General features: G+C 42.3%; 1 protein-coding gene and 1 pseudogene across 3 annotated transcripts in view; one reads left to right on the forward strand and one right to left on the reverse strand.

Annotated features, from left to right (window-relative positions):
• The window catches only part of MAML3 (mastermind like transcriptional coactivator 3), a 622,841-nt gene that overhangs the window by 205,564 nt on the left and 404,219 nt on the right, over positions 1 to 13,058 (reverse strand). The window lies entirely within an intron of this gene.
• LOC101282864 (Golgi apparatus membrane protein TVP23 homolog B-like) lies at positions 8,432 to 10,007 on the forward strand (annotated as a pseudogene).

A 13,058-nucleotide genomic window follows, 5' to 3' on the forward strand; every position in this document is an offset into this window, starting at 1 on the left:
GGTTCGAGCCCAGGTCCGGGAAGATCCCACATGCCACAGAGCAACTAAACCCAGGCGTCACAACTACTGAGCTTGTGCTCTAGAGCCCGCGAGCCACAACTACTGAGCCCGTGAGCCACAACTACTGAAGCCCATGTGCCTAGAGCCCATGCTCCGCAGCAAGAGAAGCCACTGCAGTGAGAAGCCTGCACGCCGCAACGAAGAGTAGCCCCCTCTTGCCACAACTAGAGAAAGCCCACGTGTAGCAACAAAGACCCAACGCAGCCAAAAAAAAAATTAATTAATTAATTAAAAAAAAAAAGAGCTACATGCAACTAGGGGCTACTTTATTGGATAGCAAAGTTCTAGAATGCTGCTGTGAATGAATGCCAGGTTTTTGGTCAGTAAGAGAAGCAAATGGTGAAGAATGGAGATGCTGTCTGTGACCCTTCTACAGAAGAAATCTCATTTGGAAAAGTTGGAGGGAAAGAGGCATCATGGCTTTTATGTCAGGAGGTGAAGTCAAGGTTTTTCAGGAAAAGGAAATCCTGAGTGGGTTCAAAGGTGAAGAAAATCAGAGGGCAGGAGAGGTGGACATTAAGAAAGGAGGGACACATGAAAAATTGTGTTGCAAATGTCTAATTGTGCTAAAATACCCATAATACAAAATTTACCATCTTAACCATTTTTAAGGGTACAGTTGAGTGGTATTAAGTCCTTTTACACTGTTGTACAACCATCTCCACCATCCGTCTCCAGAACTCTTTTCTCTTGCAAAACTGAAACTCTATACCCATTAAACAATACCTCCTTATACCCCCTCCTCAGGCCCTGGCAACCAGCATTCTGCTTTCTGTCTCTATGAATGCAACTACTCTAGATAGCTCATAAAAGTAGAATCATAGAGTATTGTCTTTTTGTGACTGGACTATTTCATTTAGTATAATATTCTCAACGTTCATCCATGTTGTAGCATGTGTCAGAATTTCCTTCCTTTTTAAGGCTGAATAATATTCATTACATGTATATACTTATCTGTCCATAGATGTTTGGGGTGCTTCCACCTTTGGCTGTTGTGAATAGTGCCTCTATGGAGATGGGTTCATAAGTATCTCGAGACCTTGCTTTCAATTCCTTTGGGTAAGTACCCAGAAATGGAATTGTTGAATCATATGGTAGTTCTACTTTTAATTTTTTTGAGGAACCACCATATTGTTTCCCATAGAGCTATACTATTTTACATTCCCATCGAGATATTTGCTTTTGAACCAATGAAGAATGGCACATCGGAGCCATCAAAAGACGGCTCTAAAGACAAGCGTGGGGAAGAGGTATGTTGAGATGGAAGTGTTGGGGGGGAGGGGCGTGTGGACAAGGCTGCTCGGCTCTAATGGTTTCAATTTTTTCACTGAAGTTGATGCAAGGACCTCACCTCCAAGGAAGAACACTGCTAAGGAAAAACCAAGGGCTTGAGGAAAGAAGTGAATGAAGGTGTGTAAAGTTAGTCCTTCATAAGAGAATAACAGGATGAATGGATAAAGAAGATGTTGGATGTGTATGTATGTATATATATATACATACACACACCACGACAGAATACTACTCAGCCATAAAAGATAATAAAAGAACGCCATTTGCAGCAACATGGATGAACCTAGAGATGATCATACTACGTGAAGTAAGTCAGACAGAGAAAGACAAATATCATGTGATATCACTTATATGTGGAATCTAAAAACTGATACAAATGAACTTACTTACAAAACAGAAACGGACTCACAAACATAGAAAACAAACTAATGGTTACCAAAGGGGAAGGGCGGGTAGGGATAAATTAGGAATTTGGGATTAACAGATACAAACTACTATACATAAAATAGATAAACAACAAGGACCTACTGTATAGCACAAGGAATTACATTCAGTACCTTGTAATAACCTATAATGGAAAAGAATCTGAAAAAGAATACATATATATATATATATATGTATAAATATATATATATATAACTGAATCACTTTGCTGTACACCCGAAACATTATAAATCAACTAAACTTCAATAAAAAAAAATTAAAAAGAGCGGAACAGGGAAACTTTCCCAGGGCTCTGAAGCAGAGGTATAGCCAGGACTGTTACAGGACTGAATTGTGCTTCCAACCAAAAGATATGTTGAAGTCCTACCCACAGGACCTCAGAATGTGACTTTATTTGAAAACAGAGTCACTGCAGATGTAATTCGTTAAGATGAGGTCATACTGGAGTAGACTGGGTTCCTCGTCCAACAGGAGTGGTATCATTCTTATAAGAAGATGAAAATGTGAAGGCGTGGAGACCCACAGGGAGAATGCGACGTGATGGCAGAGGCAGAGGTTGGAATTATGTCGCTGCAAGCCAAGGAATGCCAAAGAATGCTAGCAAACCATGAGAAGCTAGGAAGAGGCAAGGAAAGATTCCATGCAGAGTCTCAGAGGGCCTGCTGACACCTTGATTCTGGACTCCCAGGCTCCAGGGCTGTGAGAAAATAAATCTCTGGTGCTTTCAGCCACCTAGTCTGTAGTACTTCATCATGGCAGCCCTAGGAACTAATACAGCTGCAGAGTATGAATCTGCAATAGGCCAAGGTCATCCCACGCCAAGGTCAAAATGAGTACCTCCAAATTACTTTGCGTCCCACCTACCAGCAATATGCTTTCTGATATACTGCAGTAATACAGGTCATCAGTCAATGTAACATATATTTTGAATCACAGTCCTCGCTAAAAGATTTTCTTTCTGTCAGGAACAAATGGTGCCTGCAGATAAATTGTATGCTTCTAAGAACCAAGGGAGGAAAGAAATCCCAGAATCTTAGGGGAGAAGCACGTGGAGTAGATGTGTACAAGCAGTACCTCGGGGCTGTCATTACCTGGACTTCTTCTTGAATTAATTCATTCAGACAAGCTTGTTAAAACAATTAGAGGCTTGCAAACTTTACAGGGAGGTGGGGAGATAAGGAAAGCATCCTTATCTCTTGCTCAGTGGTACATACCATTACAGCCAGCAATGGCCGCATCAGCACAGCACACGCATGGGCTTTGGGTTTAGACTAACAGCTGTCCTTCCAGCTCCCTCACTAACTGTCCAACTTTGCACAAATCACTGAATCTCAGTGAGCTTGTCTCCTTATATAAAATGTAGATAACACATGGGACTGCTTTGAGATCGTGTCTTTGAAAGTACCTAACAAAGTGCCTGGCCCCCTAATAATAGGTTCTCATTCCCTTGCTGTCCCTAGTTATGCTGTCCAAGAAGGCAGCCCTGAGACACCTGTGGTTACTGAGCACTTGAAATGCAGCTACTGCAAGGATGAAATTGAAATTTTAATTAAATTTAATTTTAATTAATTTAGATTTAAATGTAAAAACTGAAACAGTGTAAAATTTTTCTGGTAAATACAACTTTGGCATAATGGTAGGAATACACTTCACTTGGATTATGGCATCGCATAAGATACAGTATTACTATTATGTGTGTGTAACAGGCACCAGCATCATTTCTAATGCTGCACATAAACGCTGTCACTGATCCAGCCAGTGGACATCCTGATTCATTTCCCCTGAATTTTTTTTCTGGGCTATAAGTCTTAGTATGGCTCTTGCTTCATCTGTAAAAATCAAAGACTTTTCTAATTTTTTAAAATTCTTAAGTTTGTCTGCTTTTGCTGACTTTGGTCTTTAAATGCCAATGATTTGGGGAAAACAGTAGTACAATTATTTTCCTACTTTTACACTCGAGTTTTATGGCAAAAGTCAGCATTAAGGTGACGAGTGCCTAGAGATTAAGCCATTTAAGAAAAAGTTGCCTGATAGATCCAGACAAAACTATAATTCAAAAAGATACATGCACCCCTATGTTCATAGCACTACTATTCACAATAGCCAAGACATGGAAACAACCTAAATGTCCATTGACAGATGAATGGATAAAGAAGATGTGGTATACATACACAATGAAATACTACTCAGCCATAAAAAAGAATGAAATACTGCCATTTGCAGCAACATGGATGCAACTAGAATATTATCATACTAAGTGAAGTAAGTCAGAAAGAGAAAGACAAATACTATATGATATCATTTATATGTGGAATCTAAAATATGACACAAACGAACCTATCTACAAAGCAGAAACAGACTCACAGACATAGAGAACAGACTTGTGGTTGCCAAGGAGGAGGTGGGTGGGGAGGGATGGCGTGGGAGTTTGGGGTTAGTGGATGTAAGCTATTATATACAGCATGGATAAACGAGGTCCTACTGTATAGCACAGGGAACTCTATTCAATATCCTGTGATAAACCATAATGGAAAAGAATATTTAAAAAAAAGAATATAGGGCTTCCCTGGTGGCGCAGTGGTTGAGAGTCCGCCTCCCGATGCAGGCGACACGGGTTCGTGCCCTGGTCCGGGAAGATCCCACATGCCGCGGAGCGGCTGGGCCCGTGAGCCATGGCCGCTGAGCCTGCGCGTCCGGAGCCTGTGCTCCGCAACGGGAGAAGCCACAACAGTGAGAGGCCCGCGTACCGCAAAAAAAAAAGAAAAAAAAAAAGAATATATATATGTATAACTGAATCACTTTGCTGTACAGCAGAAATTAGTACAACATTGTAAATCAACTATACTTCAATTCAAAAAAAAAAAAAGGTGCTTTATTATGAATCCTGGGTGAGTCTCTGCCAGAGGCAGATGTACAGTGGTTGTGAGAGCTGACGGGTGTAGGGTCAGCACTGCCACTGACTGCAGCACAAGACAAGGGTTGAAATCCTTCAAATGTCCTACCAGAAGAGTCTGTCTGGCGCACCTTGTAAGGGGAGCTCGGCCATGGCTGACGTGGAAGCGATGTGGGTTATTTGGTTGAGTAGGATAACCTTGAGTGTTTGCCAAGTCAAGACACAAGTCATAAAAACAAAGTCTTTCCCTTGCTGCCTACTTGTCCTCCTCCCTTGAAAACATACCTCTTGCTTTTGTTAAAATTCACCTACATCCTAGTAAAAGATGAAGAGCTATGAACTGCAGTTATAAAGAAAAAAAATCCAGAAACATCTCAAGTTTTAAATTTCTTGACAAGAAATGTATCCAGTTAACAAACTCCCTCCTGTCTTGGCTTCCTTCCACAGCCCCTCACATTAAGAAAAAAAAAAAAAAAGCAATTAGACTCTGGCTTGTCGTGAAATGCACACAGTAAAAGTATCACTGTTCCAAAATTCCAAAGCAATTTCACAATCCTAATGAAATGAGGGAGGAAATGGTTTTTTCTTGAAGTGTTGAAAACAATCACCCCATTGCTATGTGGAGTATCTTTATAAACTGTAAAGGGATTTGCAAAAATTAGGTTGTTCCTTCAACACACACTCACTGAGCATCATTTATGCACCAGGCGCCACACGAGAAGCTGGGGATACAAAGATGAATAGGACGTGAGCGGTCTGGAAGAGCTGACAGCAGAGGGAGAGAGTCATGATTATTACCCATTATAACGTGGCCAGGCTTCCCCATGCCCTCTTCCTACCTCTAGCTCCAGGAACCTTGATTTTAATTCACAAAGAACCATACTGTGGAGAGAGGGGAAAAAAGAAAAAGAAAATGACCACAGTAATGCCTGTAAAGGTGGCAGGTCTCTCTAGAAATATAGCTACTCTGTGAGTTTAGACCTCCTTTAAACGAAGGGTGAGGAAAGAACACAGCAAAACGCCTAAGCAAACTGTACCAGGCCCAACCACAACAGACACCTAGGGCTAGACGAGAGGAATTCAAAACAAATTGGGAAATAAAATCATATACTGTGTAAAAATCAGTTAAAAAGGAAAACGAAACAACCCGGAATAGAGTGAACAACATCTTTCTCTCCTTGTCCTTTGCAGAATTGCCCCAGAGTCACATCCGAAGAAAGACATTACCTTCAGCTCCACTGGAAACGTGAGGTTTCACAAAGTAATCCAAGTTTGGAATTGATAACCCAATTTCTACATATTTTGGTTTTAACTCAGATGAAACAACTCAAATATCCAAACTCAGGTTTTCCTGATGTGATTTTATGCCTGCTTAGAATCAGAGGCTATGGAGAAAAGTATATACACAATAAATCTAAAATCATTCAATTACCTTAAGTCAATTGGGAGGCTTATATTTACTGAGAATAGGCATTTGACTCCCACAGTACAAAGACAAGCAAATGGCTCCCATGTTGCAAAATCATTCTAAGTAGGTTATTACTCTGTGCTCGGTTGTTCAAGGGGCAAGGAGAAAGGCTTGGGAGCTTGATCAGGAAAATGCTACATCTGTCAGCTGGCAGCAACAGCGCGCCGACACAGCCTCTTGAATGGACTGCCGAATGAGCATCAGCTCACAGGAAGGGAAGGATTCAGCCCCTCTTGGGAAACAGATTCATGCTGCAAAATGAGTCAAGTTAATTTCCTTCAGTTAATTAAGCCTGTTTCCTTATTAGCAAAGGGAGATGACCAAGTCTAGTTCACATCTAATGACTCACAGAATGATGAGGTTAGCTAGCCCCATCTCTATATTTAAACTTGACTTTTAGATAGCGTCTCAGAGAACTTCCATAAGCAGTACTAGCCCTACCCAGTATTTAGTTCTGCTTTTACTACTGTGGAACCAAGGATTTGCTCAGAAATGTCCACGTGAACTACCACGGAGGTCTGCTAACTGCGAAAATTCACATACTGCTTCATCTCAGAGATGTGTATGTGTGTGCGTGCGTGCACGTGTGCGTGTGCACACCCAAGGTACCACGACATCCGGTATCCTTGAGAGGCTGGGGACTAAGTAGTATTGGGGTCTCCTCTAAACGCCCCTGTGACATGACACCTCACATGGAGGATGGGTCTATGGTGAACACTTCCTCTTTATCTTAAGCAAAATTTTGACAGTGATGAGGGGTGTGTACGGGGACAGGAATTCCTCTGGAATGGCTCAGGGATCCAGGTCCAAACCAGGGTAAGCCTGACGGTATTGCTGAACCAAATCTACTGTTACCCAGACGGGCCCCAACAATTTAAGCCCTCCTCCAAGTTACCAGCAAGTAGCAAACATTCATCGTGTATCCATTCTATGCCAGCCAAATCCCAAATCTTTTCTCTCAATTCCCACATGGACCCTGCAAGGTAATAAACATCATTTACACAAATGAGGAAACTAGGGCTCCCGGAGATGAAACAGACTGCCCAGGGTCACACAGCTCATGTGAGGGAGTTGAGACTTGAATTCCAAAGCCTATGCTTTCCGTTAGTTACATGCCTCTGCGCTTGTGAATGGAATGTGTTTCTTATTTCCAAACTATTCGGAAATGAGTGTGGCTCTCAAATGAAATAGGGAAGGAGGGGAGGCATCTTCAGAACTGTTCTTTCTATGCAGTGGGCGGCTGGCACATAAGGAAGTACTATCTGAAAGGGGATTTCCTGTAAGGGCTGCAGTTCTTTCAGATGTTCTCAGAACAGTTCTGCAGCTGTCTGAGTTGCTCAGGTAGAGATACATACTGGCTACTAACCCAACCCCAGTCTGATCCTAAAGAGCATGGCATGCCGCCCATGTAGGCCACGGGAATGGCCAATCACATTGACGACCACCCTCCAGGGACATCTCTACAAAGGCACCAACACAAGGACGCATTTCCCAGGAAACCAAACTTGCTCATCCACCATGGTTCATCTCTGGAGCTGTAAAAACTCACACTATACTGGCCCTGCCTTCACCTGCATCTCTGTAACTCTATGTTTCTTTATTAATATCCTTCACTTCAATTTCACTTTCCTCATAGACAGGGCTAATATTCTGTAGTTCAGAAGACGACTGTATACACTAAATGAGGTAACACAAGCAACGTATCCAACAATGCCACGTGACTTCCTGTAACTCTCCTCTTCCATTAATGGTTCCGTAGTGACCTGTAGGGATTTCCAAGTGGGTGTTCCTCATCCCCCTGTTCAATATTGTTATCAAGTATAAAGATAATGCAAATATACAGTTTTCGATGATGGATCCAGGGTTCCACAACATGAATACTGCTGTTTTGTTTTGTTTTTGCCGTACGCGGGCCTCTCACTGCTGTGGCCTCTCCCGCCACGGAGCACAGGCTCCAGACGCGCAGGCTCAGCGGCCATGGCTCACGGGCCCAGCCGCTCCGCGGCATGTGGGATCTTCCCGGACCGGGGCGCGAACCCGCATCCCCTGCATCGGCAGGCGGACTCCCAACCACTGCGCCACCAGGGAAGCCCAATACTGCTGATTTTTTAACTTGAGGTCTACGTAAAAATGGATTTTAGGATCTCTAAGAGTATCCAAGAATTGTATGCAGAATTTTGTGGTTATATGCCCCTTTTTTCAGGAGAGAGGATCTAAAGCTTTCATCAGATTCTCAGTGTGGTTCGTGATCCTCCAAAAGTGTAACAACAGGCTGGCGCGGGCCGCCATGTTGCAGCAGGACAGTAATGATGACATTGAAGATGGTTCACTGTTTGATGCAGAAGAGGAGACAACTAGTAGACCAGAAAAATCCAAAATCAGTCACCCAGTGGCATCATTTTTGCATTTATTCTTTCGAGTCAGTGCAATTATAGTCTATCTTCCCTGTGAATGGTTCAGCATCAGCTTTACTGCCTGTATGGTGACAGTTATCTTGTTGTTGTCATGTGACTTCTGGGCAGTCAAGAATGTCACAGGTAGACTAATGGTTGGCCTGCGCTGGTGGAATCACACTGATGAAGATGGAAAAAGCCATTGGGTGTCTGAGTCCAGGAAGGCCTTTCCTCAAGACAGTAAAACTGTTTCAGAGGCTGAATCAAGAATCTCCTGGTTAGGACTCATCGCCTGTCTGGTGCTGTGGGTAATATTTGCCTTTAGTGCCCTCTTCTCCTTCAGAGAGAAGTGACTAGCGGTGGTTATCATGGGTGTGGTGCTGCAAGGGGCCAACCTGTATGGCTACATCAGGTGCAAAGTGGGCAGCAGGAAGAATTTAACCAGCATGGCTACATCGTACCTCGGAAAGCAGTTTTGAAGAGAAACCACTGGAGACGATCAGACCTCCTGAAGACAGTGAGGGAGCCTGCGTGTTCTTTCCATTGGGAACAACTGAAGGGGGTCTTGACTCTGAATCTTTAGAACTCAGTACCTATTGCAAAGAGGAGTGTTGGGTTTGGTTTTCCATTTTAAAGTTTACTTTAAAAAAAAAAGGAAAACTAGTTTTCATATTAAGTTTTTACTTTCTAGCATATGGGGCTTGAAGGTGTGGTGTAGCTAGAAACATTGTTAACATTTGGTTCATGGTGTACATATGTGTATGCACATAGTTGTGTAAGATCCGTGTGTTAAATTAACACAAGTGTTTGTGTTCATGCCCATATGGAATGGAGACCTTTGCATTTTGATCCACAGAACAAGAAGGATGTTCCTAGTCTATCTCAAAACTCTCTGTGTTTACATACTATTTCTGTAGATTATTTTAGGTTTTGCTTCCATGGTAAGAGTGAGCACTTTGGCTTATATATAGACTTAGAAATAATTGTTAATTTTACATTTAATATATACTTCATGATGAAACTTCTTATCCTAGGCATTTACAGGCAGGTAAAAACCAAATTTGGGCTATTGGTGTTAACTAGTTTCTAAAATTTTGTTTATTTTTATTTGTAATGAGTCACGTACTTAAGGCCCAGTTAATATAAAAGGAATTTTCATAGTTTATGTTCATGGGATACGTAGGCATTGCTGCTGTTCTATTTATTTGGGGGGAAAGATAGCCAGATTTTACTTTGGAACCTTCCAGAAGCTCTTCAGTGGTCCTTGGCCTAATAAAGTCTATCTTTTACCACTAAAAGAGTATTATTCTTATGTCATAGTGAGAATAATCGTTTCAATACTTGGCATTGTAAATGCCTAAAAGACGTTTTATTTTGCCAATCTATTTTTTTTCTTGCTATAGTGGGGATATTGTAAATCATGTATTTGTATTAATGGTATTTCTTAAAACAATATATGTAACAATCTGCAAACTATTGTAGGCATCTGTAAATTCTGTTGCAGGTACTGTAAATTTTGTTTTAATCGGCAGATTGATTATTTCGTGATTGTATTTTTACACTGTTAAAAAATTTTTGAAGATGTTTTGTCTAATTGAATGTATCTTATTGGCATGATAGCTTTAAAGGTGCATAACTTTATATTTGTATAAAACTCTACCGCTTAGAAAGCAAAAAAAAAAGTGTAACAACAGCTCTCCTACTGGTTAGCAGGAACAGATCAGGTTGGGTGGAACCTGTTTTATAAGCAGCCCTGATTTCCTCAGAGTTCAAAGCCATGTGTTTTTGTAATTCCAGGTTACAGTAATGAATGTACATTCTCCAGATCTGGGGGACTGTGTATGTTCTACACTCATGGCAGCTGGAAGGCTGGGCTTGGTTCTATGTCTTCATTCTCATCAGGCAGCAAGAGGGTATAACCAGGGCACAGAAGACCCCAGAAACCATATCACGTGAGAAACAGATGAAGAAGCCAAGTATGTTTTGCTGGAGAAAGAGAAGAACTGGGGAGTAGGAATGCCAGAGCTTGTCTTTCAATAGCTGACCATTGCTATGTAGGAAATGGATTAGATTTAATCTAATGTAGCTCCAGAATATGGAACTAAGATCAAGGGTTGGAAATTATGGGGAGAAATTTTCCAGCCTCTCTATAAGGAGGAAATTTGAAAATAGAAAGGGCTTCACTGTGAGGCTATTGAGCTTCCTGTCCCTTGAGTTTTCATACCAAGCTGCATGTTCATCTGCCGGGGATTTGTAAAAGGGATTCTTTAGTGGGTGGAGGTAGGGGAAAATGACCTCTACGATTCCTTCGAATTCCATGATCTGTCTATTAAGATTTTATATATCTTATTAAAAGTTATAGTCAAAGACACATACACACGTTCCTTCCCTTACTTCATGTAATAGATCCTTGTGGTGAATCATTTCATAAAGGGGATAATTACTTCTTTAAAACTTTTGATTTCTATGTATTCTGTTGCCTTAAAATGGAGCAAACCTATGCCTGGATGCAGCGTCTGTGCTTTCAGCACACCCTCCGCCCATCTACCTCCTTGTCTGAGTCTCCCCCGCCCCCAACAGCCTTCACCCCACCCTCGCCTCTCCCCGGGCCTCTTGTGCTCTCCACCTAACCGGTTAACATTGCTTCTCATCCTACGGTCTCTCCAATCTATTCTCCACGAGCAACCAGAGGAATCGCTTAAAACCATTCATCAGAGCATGTCTTGCTGCCTAAGGTCCTTCTATAGATTCCCATTCTCTTAAAGTCACCCTCATGGCCTGGAATCGCTGGATGACATGGTGTCTCCAAGCCCATGTCAGGCCAGGCTCCCTCCTCCACCGCGCTCTGGCCACCCAGGCCTCTCCTCCTGCCTCTGCACCTGCTTCCCCTCTGCCTTGAACCTGCCTCCCCTACCTCCTGGTCATCCTTCAGGTTTCAGCGCAAGTATCAACTTCCTGGCCATGCTGTCTCAGTTAGCCTCACCCCACCCATGCTCGAGCACATCGCTGTTTTATTTCCCTCACGCCCCTTATCACAATTTATAACCATTATGCTTCTTACTTTTGACTTGGTATTCTTCCCCCATCCAAGTGTAGCTCACTGGTGATAAGGACCTAGTCCACGTTGTTGACTGATGTGTCGGTGCCCAGTGTCTAGCACAGGGACTGGCCCATGGTTGAGGTCAGTAGGTATTTCCCGAATGAAAGAATGAATGAGCGAGTGAGTGAGTGCATGAACAAGTCTGTCCAGTACCGATGGTCAGCTCTGCGGCTGTGCGTGACCTTGTTCTCCTCTTAGACTGAAATGAATACACTTCCTTGCTACCCATCGTCCTCTTATCTAGGACAGGGCTGTGTAAACAGCAGGCCCTCTAGAGGATTTTCCATGGGCCCCCAAGAAGCTCACTAATATAAAGCTAAAGATTAGAGAAAAACAACCTCTGTTACTGAAGAAAGACATTAGCCATGCCTCGGAGTGTCCACTGAGGGGTAAAATCCTAGAGAGGACTAGCCCAAGTCCCTAAACCTGGGACAGCGTATCTCTTCTTCCTCCGAGGGCTCTCAGAAAACAAGTATTCTGGCTGAGAGGAACAAGAGCTGCTGGAATGGGTTGCTGAGGAGGTGGTAGGATCTCCCTTTCTGGAGATCTTTAAAAATAGAACAGCCATCTGGGATGATGTAGATACGGTCTCCATTGAGGAAGGGGGATGAAAAGGGAAGGAAACATCTCTTTAGGTTCCATCTCATCCTTGATTTTCTGATATTTCACTTTAAGTTTTGATTCATGGCAGAAGCCTGAAAGGAGCTAGGAATTCACTTTTTCTTTTTAATGGAAATGGAAGTCCCATTTTACTCTGAACTGTAATTCTGCTGCATGACTCTCCTTCTCGCCTCAAATGGGCAATTTGGATGTCATGATTTTTTGGTTAGGTAGAAAGTTTGGATGACACTTAACTTCCATTCTCTCTCCTAGAAAGGAAAGCAGAAGAATCGAAGATGGAAAAGCTCAGATGCTGGGAAATGACAGGGTGAAGAGCACAAATCCGTGAGGGTCCTGCTCAGGTCACTGAAAAGGATCGAGGGACAGAGCAGCCCAGGAAAAACAGGCAAATTTTTTTAAAGTGTTTAATGCTTATTCTACTTTTTTTTAATTTATTTTTTTCATGGAAAGGCATTTTATTTTAAATATAGCCGTGTGTACATGTCAATCCCAAACTCCCAGTCTATCCCTCCCCGCTCCCCCCTGCAAGGTAACTATCAGTTCATTCTCTAAGTTTGTGAGTCTAAAACAGGCAAGATCTTGTGGGATGTCATACATCCCACAATAGGGACCTGCCGTGGTTACATACAGAAGTTAAGTCTAGAAGTAGTCTACTATTTGTAACAATTCTTCATTTTTTGTCCTGCTTTATTTTTTAATGGAATCAAGCTTGGGAAAGTCAACATGTAAACAGCATAAGGCATATTTTTTCTTATATATGGCTATGAAAGTATAGCAATTGAACTATTT

Source organism: Orcinus orca, chromosome 4 (genome assembly GCF_937001465.1).
Source record: "Orcinus orca chromosome 4, mOrcOrc1.1, whole genome shotgun sequence".
NCBI lineage: Eukaryota > Metazoa > Chordata > Mammalia > Artiodactyla > Delphinidae > Orcinus > Orcinus orca.